The sequence below is a fragment of the Epinephelus lanceolatus genome, chromosome 12 (genome assembly GCF_041903045.1).
Source record: "Epinephelus lanceolatus isolate andai-2023 chromosome 12, ASM4190304v1, whole genome shotgun sequence".
NCBI lineage: Eukaryota > Metazoa > Chordata > Actinopteri > Perciformes > Serranidae > Epinephelus > Epinephelus lanceolatus.
Genome location: NC_135745.1, coordinates 34827891 through 34848548, shown reverse-complemented (window position 1 = coordinate 34848548; position 20658 = coordinate 34827891). Strand labels below are relative to the sequence as shown.

At 39.8% G+C, this 20658-nt stretch overlaps 1 protein-coding gene across 6 annotated transcripts in view; it reads left to right on the top strand.

The window, feature by feature from the left end:
• Window positions 1–7262: 7262 nt before the first annotated feature.
• tnr (tenascin R (restrictin, janusin)) overlaps window positions 7263–20658 on the top strand; it is a 274847-nt gene continuing 261451 nt past the window's right edge. For 4 of the 6 annotated variants that reach the window (XM_033638023.2, XM_078173333.1, XM_033638026.2 and 1 more), the window contains exon 1: window positions 7296–7803. The gene's annotated coding sequence lies outside the window, so the exon portion shown is untranslated. Of the gene's footprint in view, window positions 7804–20658 lie in introns of all 6 variants that reach the window. The other 2 variants (XM_033638024.2, XM_078173334.1) reach the window with 2 other exon arrangements.

The following is a 20658-nucleotide window of genomic DNA, read 5'->3' as shown; positions in this document are numbered from 1 at the left end:
TGTAAAGATAAATCAGAGGGACGGCGTCCTGATCAGAGAATTAAGTCACTCTCCCCCTGTGTATGTTGCAATCCGAGCTTCTCTGTTAGCACATGTGAGATCCTGTGTGTGGCTAGCATTGGCTAGCTAATCGCCCCTGAAGTGCACTGCGCTCATAGGCAGCACTGCTGATAACGCTGTCCCAACTCATGGTGGTGAAATGACATTGTCGTGGAAGTGCAACACCCACCCTCCTGTTTCCCCCCATAATAACACAGTTAGCTCTGTCAGCACTGTTAACATGTGAGACCCTGTGAGTGCATCCCACTTGCTTGCTCTGCCCTGTGCTCATGCTGCCCTCACTGCGGTTACGGGCACCAACTGATAATGGCAATCACGCACTGTTGCTGTTGTTTGGACTGTTAGCACTGTTCACGCTGTTCGAGCCATGTTGAGAGCTGTGTGCAGACAACCCTGGCTCAGACTCTGAATCATTTATATACCTTGAATGACACATTCTGTTCCTTGAAAAGAAGAGCACATTTTTCATATAATCACTCAGATGCAATTTATTTTTAAATCCCATTTTCTAGTCGATAAAGATTCTTCTCTTTCAGTAAAACAATGGAGCTGTGAATGTGAATACATACAAGTGTTGTAACAACAACTGAAAACACTCTGACATCTCTCACACATCTGCGTGTCTGAAGGTCTGACTTCATAACTGCGTTTATCTTTTCCCGAGGTTTTCTCGCTGAGCATTTCTAATTAGCTTTAATTAGCTCAGCTTGATGATCCCTGTGTAAGCTGACGAGTGATCTCCTCCGAAACCTGTTCATCAGCTGTGACAGCCAGCATCATGTTCTCCTTCTATACCTGGCTAATGGCACCCTATGGATCTCTATCTAGGCCAGCGTCTTACCATTCTGCCCACACATTACTTTTTCCCACACAAACTCAGAATTATTGTCTGTGCTGTCTGTTGGAAAGCCCGGGGTATTTTTGGTTGATCTCCTGTGGTGTGAATATGCTTTGACTCCTGTGTTGTTTTGATGATTGTAAGCACTAGTTGATGTGTGTGCATGCATACACATGTGTGACTTACTAAGAATAAAACATCAGTATTCCTCCTGGGCCCTTTCTTTATCATAACCTGACAAACACATCAGCAAACAAATCAGCCGCATTAAAAAAAAAACACATTTTTTTCTGCACTTTCTCTGTTGTGTTTGAGATTATTTCTTCCACAGCTACACTTTCCTGCAAATATTTCCCTTCACCGATGCAAAGTTGGCAGCACATGGCCTCTTAACTCTCCACACACCCAACAAAAAATAGTTTTTCTTTTGCAGTCTAGCAGTTGATCAGCAGTTGATGAGCTCCTGCTAGATTGACCTTCTATACCTTCACTGCTGTGTTTGTGAAGATTCTACCTGAGAATGAGACAACTCTGTGGTTTTCATTCAGTGCAAAACAACGTCGAAAAACATTTCACCCATGAGGAGATGCACTCCTCCTCAGTCAGGGTTGGCACAAAAGACTTTATCATGGCAAGACAGGTGAAAAAAAGGTTAGGTAAAGAAAGAAAAAAAAAGATAATTTCTATCTTACGCTTGCACAGCAGTCTTGGCATTTCATGTGGGAAAGCTAAAGGGACACAAGACCTATTGTAGTTTAGTGTATTAACATAAGCATGTGTTGAAAAATACTCTGGGACCTATGCTGCATGTCATAGCCCTCTCTCTCTCTTTTTATTTCCTGTCTGTCTCAGTATTGTCAGCTTTCCAATAAAGGCAAAATGCCAAATAAAAATGCCTTGGTGCACATTTAAATGCATGGATTTAAAAGACATGCCATGCTCGTATTGCTTTATACTATGTCAATTAATCAGGGATTTATAATTGTGTCTGTACATGAAAAGGAAAATATTATGAATAATACAAATCAGAACTCTTAACAGCGAGCAAATGAGTAAATAAAAAATAGATAAGATCATCATTATTCTTCACTTACATTAATTAATGCAGCCATACTCTCACTGGGTGCTATTTCCTTCGTGCTGACTAAACATAGGGTTTAGAATAAATGCACTAAACAAATAATTTAACACTCAAACTAATCAATGATAATATTAATAAAACAGAACAGAATCATATGAGTGTGAAGTTCGTATTACCATATATTTGAAATATTTTTGTTTACCACTCAAAAGGCTGACAGACCAACAGGGAGGGGGACATATGGCTTTTTCTGAGTGCCAAAACTTCTCACAGCTCCAGTGGAAGTTTATTCATGCAGTGAATATAAAGGCAAGAGTAGAGAATTGATTTAAGATATGATTTGAAAGAGTATGGAACACACTTTAAATAATACTGTAATGTAACTATTGTATTTGTAGTCTACTTATATTTATTTATTTATTTACTCAATAGGTACCACATGATTCAATTCAATTCAAAAAAATTTACTAAATTATCTTTAAAATAAACCAAATGTTGTATAAGGTTCAAAGTGTAAGGTCCCCATGTTATCTTATGATCTATTTGACACTGGAGTTGTTACTAGTTTTTTTTTTTTTTTTTTTTTTCAACATTTTAAAAAATTTTTGGAGTAGTTACTACATTATTTTATTTTATTAATTTGGAGTAGTTACTAGATTTTTTTATTTTTAAATAGTTCTATTTTTTTGGAGTAGTTACTGGATTTTTATTTTTAAATATATTTATTTTTTTGGAGTAGTTACTAGATTTTTTTGGAGTAGTTACTGGATTTATATTTTTAAATATGTCATTTTTTGGAGTAGTTACTAGATTTTTTTGGAGTAGTTACTGGATTTATATTTTTAAATATGTCATTTTTTGGAGTAGTTACTGGATTTATATTTTTTAAATATGTCATTTTTTGGAGTAGTTACTGGATTTTTATTGTTAAATATATATATTTTTTTTGGAGTAGTTACTAGATTTTTTATTATCATTATTATTATTATCATTATTTTTCTTATTATTTTTTTAAAGTAATTACTAGATTTTTATTTATTTATTTATTGGAGCAGTTACCACCCCCAACCTGATTCAGGATCATTAATGTTACGTCAATGCTGTTGCAGTACAGCCTCCAGCCACAGCTGGCAGTACTGAGCGCCGTGATGCTGAGCACCATACCGGGCAACATCCTCCACCTGGGATCTAATGTGATTGATTGGTTTAATCACTCACACCTGATGGGAATAAGCTGTGTTTTTTAATTTTTATTTTTCTCTGGAAATATTGTTGAAATGTCTAATTTAACTCTGGTGAGTTTCCTCAAAATTATTCCTCTTAATTAACGTTGGCACTGAATGCATGAAATGGATGTGTACGTCAGTTAATGATACCGTTAATGGTGGCGCTATTAGTCAGCTATATCAGTTATATCCTGCCAACGGAACAGCAGCACCAGTTATCTTGAATAACTTGTATGTTTCTAAATGTATCACGTGCTTGACTTTTCCGGCTTTAATTGTGAAGCCAGTGGTTTACAAACTATTTCAGTTTGTCCTTCTTTCCATAAAAAATACCGAACAAACAAGCCACACTAAGCTAGCTTGCTAATGCTAGTGTAGCTTGTGCACCGCTACATGTCCTCATTAGCACAGGTAGCAAATTAGCAGCTAATGTTAGCCGTCAGTGACTCATGCTAACTTGACACTTGGTCAAGGTCAGTATCGACACACTGTATGTGTTAATTAACTGTTGAGTAGTCTATTACTTAATAGGCGTTGCGTTAGTTTAATGTCAGTCTAACGTTACTTATCAAATATGATCACACTTTTAGTAACGTTATGGTGTAGCTAACGTTATATACGTACTTTTCAAACCGTATCCACCTTATTTTTCACGGAAACACGGAGGCAAAACAGAACGCAGCCAGCTTCCGTTTTTTTGTGCGACACTTCCGCTCCAGCACTCTTACCACTGTGTAATTAGGTTCGTTCGAGATGAGCCAGTCCTGCGCAGATTCGATCACCGGCGATCGGCGCACAATGCATGCCGGTTAGTTTTGTGTCCGACTTCATCCCGACTTGCTCTGACGTATTACAAAAGTGGACGGTGATAAAACCGCGAGAGCGAGGCGGCCGCAGTTTTTAGAGCCAGGCGCTGCAGTTGCTCTCCACCGACTGCACCGCCTGGCTCTCACCTGATCTAACAGCTGATTGGTTTAGATGTCGACTCAACAAGATGACGTTTTAGATAAACTACTCATTTTTGTTGTATTTTAGAGATTAAGATTGTATTTGTCTGATCTGAAGGTTTATTCTGTGAACAGAAAACATGTTGTGTGACTGATGGTGAAAACAAACTGATATATGGGCCTGATCACTTTTTTAATGAATTGACATCATTCCAGACAGGATGTTAGTGTGTCTGTGACTTCCTGCACGGACTGAAGGCTGCTGGAAACTGTCGGGAAACTGTCCGACTTCACCGCAGCTTTTTGTCACCGCCCCCGCTGCGGCCGCCTGCTCTCGTCTACTTTTCAGGCGAGGCGCAGTTCATCTCGAACGAGCCTAATGGGAATCGCCTTGTTGTTTACCTTGCTGAGTTTAGCTATATATATATGTATATATCACATTTTTCACGTCACTATATCACCGTTTAGACTAATCTGATGTTTGTAAAGTCTATAAACACAATGACTGAACAAACATTAGTATTTTCTCTGTGTAATTAATAACATGGTTATCGTAGATTAGCTGGGCCAACCGTTAGCTGTTAGCTGTGTCTGTAATAACTCACTAAACTCACAAAGTGGCCCGTGAAAAAAATATTTTCTCCAGCGGATGTCTTAGTTACAACACGATTGAGCTAACTGGAGTAGTTTCATGTCGTATCCGACAACGGGAGGCTTTTAACGGATGATGATCCTGATGTTAGCTTTGCTGCTAGTGTTAACGTTAGCTGTCCCTGTCAGCTGCAGCCACTGATGCTTTCTAGGCATCGTGATTTCCCAAAACTGAATAAATACCACACATAGCAACACAAAACTGCTTTGCTAGCTCAATCATGTTGTAACGGCTGGATGGTTGATGCGTACATGCTGATTCAGGTGCTATCAGAGCCGATCCGCGCATCACTATGGCTTAATGATCAACTCAGTCAATAAAACAACCTGTCCTGTGTTAGGAGTGTATGTCGCTGACAGAGAGGAAGAAAGAAAAGGGAAAAAAAGATAGAAAAGCAGCGTACACCTCACATATTTATTTCTCACAGTTGAGCACACGTTTGGCTGGCATGCAGAAGCACCGTCTGTGTGTCGAGGGTGCAAGCCGCAGCTTCAGCTGCTCAGGTAGAGAGGCTGTGTAGCCCGTTGTGTTTTTTCACTGGTTTGGTTCTGCAGGTTCTCTGCTGGTACACTGGAGACGGGGATCAAGCAGTTTGTCTCACTCGGGATAGATTGTGCTTTTTTGGTTCATAGTTTATGATTGACGTGCGATTTATTCGCGTTTAGAGGGAATAAATTTCCGTTATAACGGAAACGTGGGCACAGTTATCTAACGTTATACAAAATACACAGACTAACTAACTAACTAACTAACTGATTGACTAACATAAACAACTGAAAATTGAAAAAAAATTAGCTTGCACCGTTAGCTCCGGTAAGGGAAAGCATGAGGGAAAGCGGCTGACCGGAAGTCACGCACAAAAAAACGGAAGTTGATCACTCTTTACTTCCGTGTTTGAAAATAAGGTGGATTGCACACCCCTCTTAAGGGTATTCTACAACATGTATCACTCAACTCATAATGTAGGTTTCATCATTATAAGTTACAGTTGACAGCGTTAGATGAGATACCTAGGTATTGTATGAACACATTATTGACATTCTTTTGTCACGTTTATTTATTTATTTTTTTAAACAAATTACCATGTTAAACCGCAAATGTTTCTCACCTGCAAATCTTAAAATGGCCTTTGTCAGTCAATTGCTGATCAGTTTGGATGACCAAGTCAATACATACTTGTCTTTTGTTTCCATCTGGTGCACTGTTAAATAATAGCTGTTAGAAATGTAAAACTGAAATAGGAAGTCTCCTGCACTGTATATGGGAATGTAGTTCGGTCAGACCACTCTGGAAGGTGTTGGTTTCGTCCAGAAATCCCTTGAAGTCCAAAGTTGTGTTTACTGGGGGGATTGGTCACAAATACCAAACGTATCCACGTGTACATTTTCTGTTATTATTGTGGGTCTAATAACTGCCTGTCGAGTTATTTTAAAACACTGGAAGACAACGGCCCTGGGATTGAAAAATTGGGTTAATGCAATGGTGGAAATAGCATCTTATGAATTTATGCTCAGTAGAATAAATGGCTATCAGGACAAAGAAGTATCTCCTTGAGACCGGTTATGGGCTCATATAAAAATGGAATATAAGCCAACATAATTATGAACTTGTTCTGTGGTTGTGACCCTGCAGAGTGATGTATGAAGACATAAGTGTGACATGTTATTGTTTGTTAGTTTGTTTCCTTCAAGACTTATTTGTTCATTTTCCTTTATGCCCTGAAGTCCACCTCCATATTGTAAAAAATATTTGTAAATATGTATGCCATTTACCAAGCCTTTCAAACCAATAAAAACTGGAGTTATGAAAAAAAAAAAGAAATGTTGAAAACAGTCCAAGTCCGAAAGCCAAATATGTTCGGATTACTATTAAGTATGACAAGGAAAAGCATCAAATCCTCATATTTAGGAGGATGGAACAACCAGATGTTTGGTATATTTGCCTGAAAAATGACTAAAATCATTGCAGTTTAATTTTCTCTTGATTGCTTAATCAATTAATCAACCAGTCACTGCATTTCTATCTGAAATAACTAGCAAAATTTGGAATTCATCTGGCAGAAGTGCCAAACATTTGGTGGATTAAGCTTCTGTGATGTGATGATTTTCTGGCTTTTTTCTGTTAATGTCATTGTACATTGAGTATCTTTTGTGTTTCATACAAAACAAGCTGTTTTCAGACATCACCTTTAGCTAATCAATTCAATGAAAAAATGAATGGGAGATTAATCGATATTGAAAATAATCATTAGATGCTGCTCATGTCAGCTGTATATATTTTAATGATTCATTTCTTTCTTTCTTTCTTTCTTTTTTAGCTGACGGTGCCAACTCAGATCCAGGAGCAAGTTCACATCACAGCTTCGTGTTCTCTGTGAGTAAAATTAGATATAGACTATATGAGCAGCATGGAGAGAAAGCAGCCACTAGAGGCTGCACTAGCAAAGACACAGATGCACAGATCAATAATGAGAGGGGGAGAGAGAGACAGAGGAATCAATGGAGAAACAGCAAAAAGAGATGGTGAGATAGCATGAGGTTCAGTACAGCAGCAGGACAGAGTGGCAGAGTGAAGAGATAGTAGGAGTGAGCATCGCACCAGCTGACAATCTGAGAGAGAGAGAGAGAGAGAGAGAGAGAGAGAGAGCGCATCTCAGCTCACTAGAGAGAGAGAAGGAGAGGGAGGGAGAGTAGAGCAGCACTCAACCACATTGCCCGTCCTCATATTTCCCTCTGCAGCTGTGTGAGGCAGAGTGAGCGGCGGAGAGGAGAGAGCACATCTGAGTCTCGTGGAAACAGCAGGACCTCGTACCACTTGGCCGAGTGATCGATGCAATTGCGCCGAGCCACACAGGAAGGGTGAGCGGTCCGTAGGACGCCCGTGTACTGCCACAGAGCGAGAGAGAGAGGAGCCAGAGGGACAGAGAGAGTGAAGAGAGCGAGAGGGAAGAAGATTACCCGAGGCCAATTTGAAAGCTTTCAGCCGGTCACTTGGAGCAGGTGAGTTAACTTGTGCTTGTGTTGAACAGGGATGGATGTTCGGCAGGTGCTTTCAGCTTGTGACAAGTGTGTGTACGTGTGTGTGTGAGTCCTGTATCTTCACTCATGCACAGTTGTAATTGCCTTTGTGTTAGTGCAGTGTGTGTATGTGTGTGTCCTGCTTTTTCTCCCTGTTTTAGTTTGTGTATCACTTGCAAGACAGTGTGCATTTATAGTCATAGCCAGGTGATTAACTGGGGAACCTCAGTATCAATCAACCCGTTATCATGCTGAGCAGAGAGGAACACAACAATAGCTGCTTAACGACCCCTTCTTGCTGGTTTGTGTGTGTGGATGCTTTTGTAGTTAAAGTGCATAAGTGTGTGTTGTGGAAGATACTTTGTTGTAACAGGTGAGATGTGTCTGAATTGCAGCCACTTGGGTAATTTAATAGAGTCATAAAAAGCTTGCTCTGTGAAAATTAATTGGGAGTAGTTGATGCCAGTGCATTATTTGTCATGACTGTCATGGGAAGGACATTTGTCAACAGTCATTTGTATATTATCTATTATCTGTATGTATTTAGATAGGCAACTCAGTGTTGGAGGATTTTCTTTTTCTTGGCACGTTACTGTTGAGTTTGGATGAACATTTAGAGAACTGGTTTGAAATGACAGTTCAGGACGAGACCCTAATTAATATCAGAAAATGAAATTGTGACCAGTGTCAATTTGTAAACTTAGTTTCACAAGTAAGATGACACTGCAGAGATCTGAGTTGTAATTGTTCACAAAGTTGTCCCCATCTAATGGATCAACTTATGCATGGAAAAATGGTAAATCATGTTTTTCCACCAGTGACTTTATGCAGTGGTTGAACAGTTATTAAAAAGCTTGTTGTCTGTTGCGTTTTAAGTCCCATTAATCGCCTTTCCTACACAGATAATTCAATGTAAGATGGGCAGTTGTAGTGACTTATTATTATCTATGGTGACATTTAGAAAGTTGGTGTATTTGTACACCATCTCTCCGTGTATTCTTATGCTGGACCCGGTTTGGAAACACCATGCCGTGCTCGATATATCCCATCATCCATCTGTATGTGTCCCTGTCTTTCTCTTTCAGTCTCTGTTCCTCTCCCTCTTTCCCTCCATGTCATCCCGTGAAGGTTATTTCCATATATCGAGTTGGTTTAATTTGTCAAAGTCAGCCAGACATATTGTTCATGGCCACAGCAGGGGAACAGGTTGGGGGGGGGGGTTCAGTGTTGGGGTATTGACACCATATTGGAGGCTGTGGTGATTATATGCTGAGAGGGGAGAGAGATGACAGTGACAGAAAAAGGCAGAAGTAGTGAAACACAGGTGGAGAGAAAACCACCAATTCAGTTTCTTTGTAAACAGGAAGGCTGAGCAGGTAATTTCTGAGCTTTTTCATGACTGTGTGTTTGTGTGTGTGTGTGTGTGTGTGTGTGTGTGTGTGTGTGTGTAGGCTGTGAGAGGGGAGGCTTGAGGTTATCGGTCTTTGGATTCATCATAACTCGCACAGAGCTTGGCTTCCCCCTCTCTCCCATGTGGATCCTGTGTCATTAAGCTGAGACACCGAATCTGAGAGATCACTTTCTCTCTCCTTCTCTCTTTCTCCTCCTGAATACATCAGACTCTCTCCGTCCCTCCGTCTTTGTCTTTACCTCTTGCCGGCTCTTTATCTGTTCATTACTCACTCGCTGCCTCTCACACACACAAGTGTAACTGCATTTGTGGAAACTGCTGCTCATAAAACATGCATCCCTCATTGAATGTAGAATGAGAGTGCAGAACTGATGTGATTGAAATTCAAATTAAATACAGATTGCTGTACTGTGGCTCTAATATTATACATTTACTGTATGTAATGATGAATAGAGATCCTGTAATTTTCATAAAATTGTGCATGAATTTGAAAGATTTATCCAGGACGTACATTACAATTTAACTGCACATGCAAGATTAATGGAAATGTAAAAGTTTATTGCAGCCAGATATCACAGAGTATGTCTCAAGGGGTTGTGAGTACAATAAAATGATAATAAACATTATCAAAAATATATTATACATCAGATATTACATTTAAAGTGTTTAAAAATTAAAAAAAAAAAAAAAAAAATGCGCTAAAACAAACAATATGAAGTATGCACATAAAAACTGTACATTTATACCTGGAAACAGGTGAAAAAACACACGTACGTACGTAACTGTCCGCAAATCAAACTGAATATAAGCTGGATAACTGTAGTGTAGTAATTAGCGCAGATGAAATGAGGTTGTGAGTAAATGTGTAACAGTGGAAACATGCTAATGACAGGAACAAATTTTTAATGGTTTGCTCGCATTGTTTGCAGTTTCCTGTTTGCACTTGTTACAAGTCAGTCTGTGTTTAGTGGTTAAATTGCAAATGCAAATGTTTTCTATAAATTGCTTAAGGAACAGGTGGTATTGGCTGAATCTTTCTCACATTCCCACTGTGTCAGGATTATCTCCACTATTTTCCTTTCTCTGTTTCCAAATCATTCACATTTATTTCACTGCCAATGGGCAGTTGAACAAGATTGCAATCGTCTATGTGGTAATTAATAATTTACATAATACCTCATTCTGGGGGAATTTTATTTTTCTCTGCGCCAGTGTTAATTGTGTTAGCTAAGCTACGGCCATTACTTATCGTTAGGACGACAGTTAAATGGGGACATATCCAGCTCTCATTAGCGACTGCATCATCCATCAGATACTGCACTGATTTAAACACAGTAGCAGATAAGAAACTGCACTAAAAGGACAGAAATCTTTAACTGTGTGTTTTTCTTTCAGTTGTAATTCAAACACTCATATCCATCACACAAGCATAGTTTCTTGAACGCTGATTTGATTAGCACTGTTGAGGCTGAGATATTAGGCACGTGGGATTTGTACAGTTACATTGACATGAAAACAATTCATATAATTATTTCGTGGATACATTGTTCCTCTCTACTTTACTATTAATACTTTACAGATGTTTAGTATGATATTTAAATGCTTTAGAGAGATAGATGAACGAGGCATTTCCTCTCCTCCCACCCATGGTTCATCTTTTCATGAAGCACCTCAGCGGCCTCCTGTGCTACCACCTCAGTCTGTGTGATAAATCCTGAGCACGCTGCTCTGATTTATGTTTTCAAGGTAGAGGAGCCAGACATGGGCATTTGTCTGAAAAAAATGTGTGAACTGTTACCTTTCTCTCTTTTCCTGCTTTATGTTATGCTGTCCTCTGTTTTTGTATTTCTGGTGTCCTCTCTCCCTCTCATACCGTTCTCCCCATGGGATTACGCTTTAGATAAATGATGCACAAATGTTCAGGCATATAGAATAGGGATGTGTGGATATATACCAAATATCCATGCCAAAAATTATTGCAGCCAAACATTTTATGGTATCATTACTGCAACCTTATACTACAGTTTGTTAGACTCTGCAAAAATATAAGTTAAAATATACAGAAATATACTTAGAAGCAACCTTAACACAGGCGAACTGGTCGTACACCAGTGCTAATGAGGACAGGAGCGATGTGCTGTGGTATTGATGCTCTCTGAAATGAGGGTAATTACCATTAGGTGATAGAAAAATTATGTTATTGTTACTAGAGATGTTCCCATTAATTCTTTTTTGCCCTGATCCCAATCAGAGTCCTTGAATATTGGGTATCTGCCAGTATCAATACACAGAGTTTGATCATGTTCTAACCTAAATTCTTTTCCTTCCAAATTTGCTTTGTTCCTTATTTTTCACAAGCTATTCGGTCCAAATATTGAAGGTACTGATTCAAAACTATAAGTTGACAAGTGTAAATTACTGATAAATGGATGAATGGAGTTTAAGTGGGAGAATCTAATTCCTGAAACTGATGTGACGTGATTAGCCAGAGAGATGTTTCACCATGTTGAATTTGTTCAGGACTACAGACACACTGTCCACCTGCGATTGTACAGCAATGTTACAGAGTGATGCACCTCTTTATGTCATAATGGTTTTGGGAAAAAAAATCAATTCACTTAAGTATTGCAATGTTTTTAATGGTTTTTTAAATCGCTTTCATTGTTGTAACGTGACGTCACATTTGTTTCAAGAAAAACAAACCCAAAGTGAGAAAGCATAAAATGGTGGATGGTCTCAGGACAGGCACCTTCAGCTGCTTGAATAGCAACTCAAATTTAGCTAGTCAGGCGAAAAAACCCGCCAGATCAGAAAACTTTCTGTTGCTGTCGTTACAGAAATTAGACTGAGCCTGCTATGACCCCCGGCTCTGGTGTTTCTGCCGGGTGAGTTTGAGTTGCTACAGCTGCTACTGAAGGTCTGTCACCAGAGCTTCCACTCGCTGTCTTATTGCCAAGTAGTCTCCTACAGCAGGGAGTGAGGTGGAGCGACCGCAGGGTGCAATAGTTAGTTACTTCTTGTCTTGTTTGTGGTCTGATTTTAACAACGACAGCAGAGCAAGGGGCTGAAAGTGTCAACGCACAGCGCTACAGTGAAATAAAATTTTACCCATTTTAAATAGAAAAAAAAAAAGAAGTAGAAAATCAATAAGTAGCAGTCAGTATTGTATTGTCGTGGCCATCACAAATAAATCAATGTATGGGAAATACTGCAGAGACAGCTTAATGTAGCAGTTTGAGTCTACTTTAAAAAGTACCCATTATTTATTCGTTCTATTGTAAGTGTACATTTTGGTAAGTAAACTTGATTTAATATAGCACCTTATACATGTTCTTCATAGAATACAATTATAAAAATAAGACCATAAAAACAGTTATTAGTTTATTTATCACTTTTCTATGCAGTAGCTGTATGATCCTGCATTTTGTGGACTATGCCTTATTATATACAGTCTCTGGATGTGTGTGGTTTAGCTGTTTCCCATAGTCTTGTGTTAAAAAAGTAAACGAAAATCACAATAAATTGTAATATTAAAATGCAGTTCTTGTAGAATCGCGATACTTAAAAACTGGAATTCATATAAAATAGGCACCAAAGTATTGTTATAGTATTGAGACGGGAGATAAGCAGATGGTCCCAGCCCTAGTTCATAAGCAGTCGTTGACAATGTACAGACATTGGTTTACAGAGAGCATTCATATCTGACAACTGGCAAGTTGTGTTTTGGCCTGCCATCAAGTTGTTTGTGGAGTTAACGTTAATTAGGAAATTAGGATGTGAAAGCAACTTTAAGCGATGGCCCAAAATGAGAAGCTGCACTTGAATGTTTTGTACACTGCTCTTTGCTAATAAAAGATGAGGGATAATTGCGTCATTGTAGTTGTAGCCTTGCAAATCTCTGTTTTTTTGCCAACCCAGTTGCCACAACATTTTCATCAGTTTTATTTTAGCGAATAGTGATACATTCTAATACGTCTGTATCATCCCTGATAAAGGTCAGTTCCAGACATCCCTAGGTATTACCATCATGTTACACCTTGGTATTAAAGCTGTAATGCCAAAATACTTACAGTTGGTATGGCTTCACAGCAGCATTTTCAAGCAGACATTTAAATGGTTGATTTTAAGCTCTGATAGATTTGGTTATTAAAGCCCACTTGGGATAATTTTCTTGTTAAAAGATATTTGTATTTGTACACTAAGTTGAGGCTCTTTTGGTAAACCCAACAGAGACAATATTAACAGAGAACATCATGGCTCTTTACTGTTGATCTCCACAGCAAAGTACTTTATTAACAAAAGACTGATGAATGTGCCAATTATGCTGATCTTATCAAGACACTTGTCTGTCTGACAGCCTTGGGTGTCACACAGCATAGTGTGTGAGCGTCTCTCTGCTCTGTAATAAAAATAATAGATGAAGAAAAGCAGTTGCACTGTGACAGAAGGGCTGATGTAACAGCAAGTTTGCAGTATTTGCTGGTTGGGAATGCCTGATCCGGCAAGATGTTGTAAATTTCACATACGCAGCCCCCCAACGGTGTAGAGTGACAGTGCTGAGAGCAGGAAAAACAGGAATCGATGGCAGGATGACCAAGAAAGCAGGTCTCTGCTATATTCTGGCCCACTGACGAAGGCCATTAGTATTTTCAAACTGTTTTGATGCTGTCTGATGTAACCGCTCAATTGATCAAGCTGTAAAAGTGGTCGGAAGTGCTCAGAAAAGATGTGTACTGTATATCACAAATGATTTATAGATGCCAGACAGGAGCTTGGATTGGTTTTTAAGCCTCTTGGGAGCTTTGTTTTATTGTGTGTTAAACAGTGAGCGGAGAGAGGGAAAATGATAAAACTCACAGGATCATAAAACGTGGGGGAAAAATGTGACCTGCCCTCTCGAAATAATGGAGGAAATGTGTGAAAGATAGGAGAGCTTTACAGTCATTTTCCTCCCCTTTCCATCCCGTACCTGTAAGGCAAATTTCCCAAATGGGATGACACAGTTGAACTGATCTAAACCTCTGATTTATATCATCATAGAGCACTGCAGAAACATTCTCACCTTGGTCTTTATTTCATTCCATGAAATCGCAGACATCTAGATTGGTTCTTTTGCCACTGTGCTTCAAACACAATCCGAAGAGTTCAGAGTTCAAGCGAGCGTTCTTGTTGGGTAAGTATTCCTGTTTCCAGGATCCATGGCATGTGGTGTTGCATTAAGAAGTACCTTCCACAGTCAGCATGTGCTATATCTTTTTTACAAGCGACCGCCTTATGAATCTTGCGGGGATGTGCTTGAGAGGTTTTATTTTTATCCCCCATCTTCCAGTCCTCCCCGGCGTTTAGAAGAGCTGGGCAGGCCATGTTAATGATCCTCATTAGCCAAGGAGCTTGAATCCAAACTGGAATTCTTCCATTTTAACTGCTACTTAACATTTGGTGTTCTTCCTTCCCGATATGTCTCACTCTCAGTCTGCACATCCCCCTCTTTCTGCAACCCCCAACGTTTTTCTCCATCTTTATCTCCCTCTCTCTCGCTCTTTCCTTGTTCCCCCACCTGAGTGTCTGCACTGGGAAATATCTGTAAAGGTCTTTCATCTCTTTCAACCTCCTCTTCAGACGTATTTTTTAAGATATTTACTGCACAGTGTAAGTCCCTGGATACCCATGTGTACCTGTGTGCTTGAGTGAGCGTATATGTGTGTGTGATCATGTATGTGCTCATTGCTGCGTGTTTGCCCCTGCAAGAAAAGGAAGCATTCCAGATGACCTCTGATACTAGTTGCTTTTTCGCCCCTACTGTGAAGTAAAAAGCTTAAAGTTCAGGCGTGAGCCCCCTCCAGGCAGCCTGTGAAGGATGCTCAGATACACAAACATGTCGGCTCAAGAGACACCTTTAGCTGAAGGGTAAATATGCTCTGGCTCTGTTTATACAACAACTGTGCAGCAGTTAGAGGCAGGCGTTGTTTGATACCTGGCTGACTGGGGATTATCTGAAGCTGTACTGTCCAGGCTGCTACACTGCATCATTTTGCTACCTAAATGTTCGCTTTACCTAACCTTTATTTAGGAAGAGAAGTCACACTGCACACTGAGAGGAAAAATGTCCCCCAAAATGTGCCCTGAATACATGAATTATCCTGAAGTACAGGTTCGCTGTGTTCTGTTAAAATATGTCTAATTTGCATTTTTGGAGAAGTTTCTAATTGCAAAGTCACATTCCTGGAGGAAAAGGTTAAAGAATTATAATTCTGCAAGAGGTTTTTTGTGTAGTGAGGGATGTTGCCTGAATTATATAGCTTATGAAGCTCTTTAAACTTGACATTTGGGCTTTTTGGAACAAATCTGGTTTGAACTTTTACTGAAGATGCTCAACAAATAAAGAAGTATCGGCAATAAAGATTCAAAAATTCCTTTCATCTAACTTCCTCCTCTCACCCCATCTACTCATCTTTCCTCTCAGTAAAAGACAAATGGCAGACAAGGGTAAAATAATAGTTTATCACCTCAGCAACCAAATGATCTGATCTGACCCTTAATCAGTGTAGGAGTTCTATTATATATTATATATTAACATGAAATAAATATACAGTACAGGCCAAAAGTTTGGACACACCTTCTCATTCAATGCGTTTTCTTTATTTTCATGACTATTTACATTGTAGATTCTCACTGAAGGCATCAAAACTATGAATGAACACATGTGGAGTTATGTACTTAACAAAAAAAAGGTGAAATAACTGAAAACATGTTTTATATTCTAGTTTCTTCAAAATAGCCACCCTTTGCTCTGATTACTGCTTTGCACACTCTTGGCATTCTCTCCATGAGCTTCAAGAGGTAGTCACCTGAAATGGTTTTCCAACAGTCTTGAAGGAGTTCCCAGAGGTGTTTAGCACTTGTTGGCCCCTTTGCCTTCACTCTGCGGTCCAGCTCACCCCAAACCATCTGGATTGGGTTCAGGTCCGGTGACTGTGGAGGCCAGGTCATCTGCCGCAGCACTCCATCACTCTCCTTCTTGGTCAAATAGCCCTTACACAGCCTGGAGGTGTGTTTGGGGTCATTGTCCTGTTGAAAAATAAATGATCGTCCAACTAAACGCAAACCGGATGGGATGGCATGTCGCTGCAGGATGCTGTGGTAGCCATGCTGGTTCAGTGTGCCTTCAATTTTGAATAAATCCCCAACAGTGTCACCAGCAAAACACCCCCACACCATCACACCTCCTCCTCCATGCTTCACAGTGGGAACCAGGCATGTGGAATCCATCCGTTCACCTTTTCTGCGTCTCACAAAGACACGGCGGTTGGAACCAAAGATCTCAAATTTGGACTCATCAGACCAAAGCACAGATTTCCACTGGTCTAATGTCCATTCCTTGTGTTTCTTGGCCCAAACAAATCTCTTCTGCTTGTTGCCTCTCCTTAGCAGTGGTTTCCTAGCAGCTATTTGACCATGAAGGCCTGATTGGCGCAGTCTCCTCTTAACAGTTGTTCTAGAGATGGGTCTGCTGCTAGAACTCTGTGTGGCATTCATCTGGTCTCTGATCTGAGCTGCTGTTAACTTGCGATTTCTGAGGCTGGTGACTCGGATGAACTTATCCTCAGAAGCAGAGGTGACTCTTGGTCTTCCTTTCCTGGGTCGGTCCTCATGTGTGCCAGTTTCGTTGTAGCACTTGATGGTTTTTGCGACTCCACTTGGGGACACATTTAAAGTTTTTGCAATTTTCCAGACTGACTGACCTTCATTTCTTAAAGTAATGATGGCCACTCGTTTTTCTTTAGTTAGCTGATTGGTTCTTGCCATAATATGAATTTTATCAGTTGTCCAATAGGGCTGTCAGCTGTGTATTAACCTGACTTCTGCACAACACAACTGATGGTCCCAACCCCATTGATAAAGCAAGAAATTCCACTAATTAACCCTGATAAGGCACACCTGTGAAGTGGAAACCATTTCAGGTGACTACCTCTTGAAGCTCATGGAGAGAATGCCAAGAGTGTGCAAAGCAGTAATCAGAGCAAAGGGTGGCTATTTTGAAGAAACTAGAATATAAAACATGTTTTCAGTTATTTCACCTTTTTTTGTTAAGTACATAACTCCACATGTGTTCATTCATAGTTTTGATGCCTTCAGTGAGAATCTACAATGTAAATAGTCATGAAAATAAAGAAAACGCATTGAATGAGAAGGTGTGTCCAAACTTTTGGCCTGTACTGTATATTTGGCTTTAATTGAGAAGGTCCACACTGCAGGCTGTCTGCTCTTTTCCTAATTAATCTATCAAACTGGCAACCTAAAAATAAACTAACTGTACTAATACACTGTCAGCTCACTTTATACATTCTAACTAAAGCAAAGTGAAGTGTATATAAGAAATAAATCTGTTAAAGTTAAGACTGGAAGACAGCCTGGTATTTTCATTTCTAGTGTGTTCGGGGAGGTGAACTCTGGAGTGAGCAAAGATGTCTTGTTGATGTTACAAGTACATCATCCATAGTGAGCGTGGAGAGAGAGAGAAAGAGAACATACTGTAGTGCAGAAGGCCTCGCAGCCCAAGCTGTTTTTAAATCTTTCGGGGCAAGTCCGGCACAAGGTTTAAAGTAATTCAAGCAACCAAGTCAACAAAATGCAAACTCAAAGTCTATTTTCTAGTAGGGATGTAACGATATGGAAAATTTGATATCTTGATTATAGTGACCAAATTATCACAGTAAACGATAATATTGCGATATTTTTTTAAGCGCTGTAAAATGTCCAAAAAATAAATACATTGAAATAACGTCACTAAATCTTGTAACTTCCTTATCATACTAAAATGTTAACAGACAAAATCTTATATTAAAATGAAACTTTCACATTAAAGAGGCAAGGGATTGGCACAGCAACAGAACATTTTATTTTAAATTAACAAAATATGTAAACACATTACAGGAGTAAAGCTTATTTGTCTGGTGCATTTCAACAGTCAGCAAAATATGTAAACAATTTATATATTAATTATTTATTTATTAGCACGAGAGGAAAAATATATATAAAACAAAACAAAACAATGCAAGAGTAGAACAAAAGGCTTACAATATATAGAACAGATATCACAAATGTGCAGGAGAAACCAAAAAAACCCCTAAGGGCAATGGTCATCATTACACAGAATAATTCACACATTAGAAGTGTGCATGTGAGTCAGAGGATTACCTGTATGAGAAAAGGAGTGCATGGTCTCGGTCAAAGGTTAACACGGCAGCGTTTTATGTTGTTTCCTTGAGCTTATGTCGAGAAAGCATAACTGGCCGTCTATATCGATTCTAGCTCGCCATACAATAACCATAATCACAGTGATTCAATCATAGTTGATCTCAATTAGCGTTACGTTACGTCGGTTTATATTCTGTTGGCTCCGCTCAGTGTTTTCAGCTTCGTTTCGTTTTGAAACACTTAACGTTAGCAACATAGCTGCTAATACGGCTATTAGCTACTCAGCTAGTATTAGCTCCTAAGTGTCTTAAACGAAAACAGAAAACCTAGTAGCCATTTAGGACAGATATGGTTCAAATGTCCCGCATACGTCGAGAGTTACACATTATGACAATCTCAGTAAAACCAAAGTCCCTCACACAATAACTGACATTTGCATAGCATAACTTGCATTGGCTGTAAAGCTGTGGATGATGGTCACGGAGATGAGCCAGCAGATTTGTAGTGTTGCTACCCTTCGCAGCAACTTTTCTTTCTGCATGTTCTGCACACAGGATAGTCATCCTCCACCAGCTGTCCCTCGGCATTCTTCAGAAACCCAAAGTACGACCAGACCTCAGACTTTGTGCGCTTAGGTGGGGGGAAAATGTCCTGAGTGCCGCTTCTGCCATGTTTTCATTCTTTGTGTTTACACATGCTACGCATTCATGCAGCGCCTGCATCGCGAGACTTGAATGAGGCTGTTATTACATATCCTGATAATCCACTGCGATAATGCAATTCATTTAAACATAAACGGTAATTCTTACTGTGTAAAAATTAACCGAAATTTACCGTAATATCGGTAATCGTTACATCCCTATTTTCTAGCCCCTTTACATAGTCAGTAACAGGTACTTCTAATGCATCAGCATTATAATAAAAGATTTAAGGTGTGTGGTTATGGAAGGCCTTCTTGTTGCTGTTTTATCTCTTTACTGGGATGTTACTGGAGGGACTTCTGTTCAGACTTAGATAGCTTTACTCAAAGTCTGAAATCCAAGCTGAGCCTAAGGTCCTTATTTTTGTGACTTAAAGCAAAACTTTACCCCCCAAATGATCATGCGTATTAGGGCTGCCCCTGACTAAGAATTTTCCTAGTCAACCAACAGTCATCATTTAGGGCCATTAGTCGACTAGTCACCAGCATGTTTACGATATTACTTTAATTATTAAATAATATATTTTGGGCGGAGCAACGCAATGGTTTGAGTTGAAGGTGTGAGAAAGAATAGTATCAGTAACATTGTTAACACTGTGCTACATTACAGAGAAATACAAAACCGTACTAATGAACCTTCATTAAAGGGATAGTGCGCCCAAAAATGAAAATTCAGCCATTATCTACTCACCCATATGCCGACAGAGGCCCTGGTGAAGTTTTAGAGTCCTCACATCCCTTGAGGAGATCGGCGGGTGGAGCGGCTAGCACACCTAATGGCAGACGGCGCCCCAGACTAACGTCCAAGAACACAAAATTGAATCCACAGAGTACTTCCATACTGCTCATCCGTAGTGATCCAAGTGTGCTGCAGCCGCAACATAAAAAGTTGTTTCGAAAAGCATCATGTGAACTCTGTTTTTAGCCTCACTGTAGCCTGTAGCTCTGACTACTTCTCTGTGCTCCGTGCTCACGTGTGCACGCTCAGGGCATCGCCAATTCCCAGTCTGAGCAGCAAAGACTTTCCTCATCCGTTGGCATTGCTTTGCATTTGAAACAACTACATCACCAGGTTTCCAGTGCTCGACTCCGGTATTCTGCGGCTGGCTGGGGGTTAGGCTCCGTGCGTATACTCGGGCTCAAACAAATACGGCTCAACAAAGAAATGCTGTTTTTCCTCAATTTCAAAGTCTTCAGACATGTTGGGCTGTCCTTTGCTAAAAGACCGTAGTGCAAATTATCTTTTAGCTCTGTGGTTACGTTGTCTCTCCCTGCGGTGCACGTGTCACGTGATGTAAACACGGGTGAGCAAAGCTCATGCTTTCGCTGGTCTCGCGCAGGCGCGCACACGTGAGTGCGGAGCACAGAGAAACAGTCAGAGCTACAGGCTACAGTGAGGCTAAAAACAGAGTTCAAATGACGTTTTTCGAAACTACTTTTTATGTCGCTGCTGCAGCACACTTGGATCACTACAGATGAGCAGTATGTAGATACTTTGTGGATTCAATTTTGTGTTCTTGGACATTAG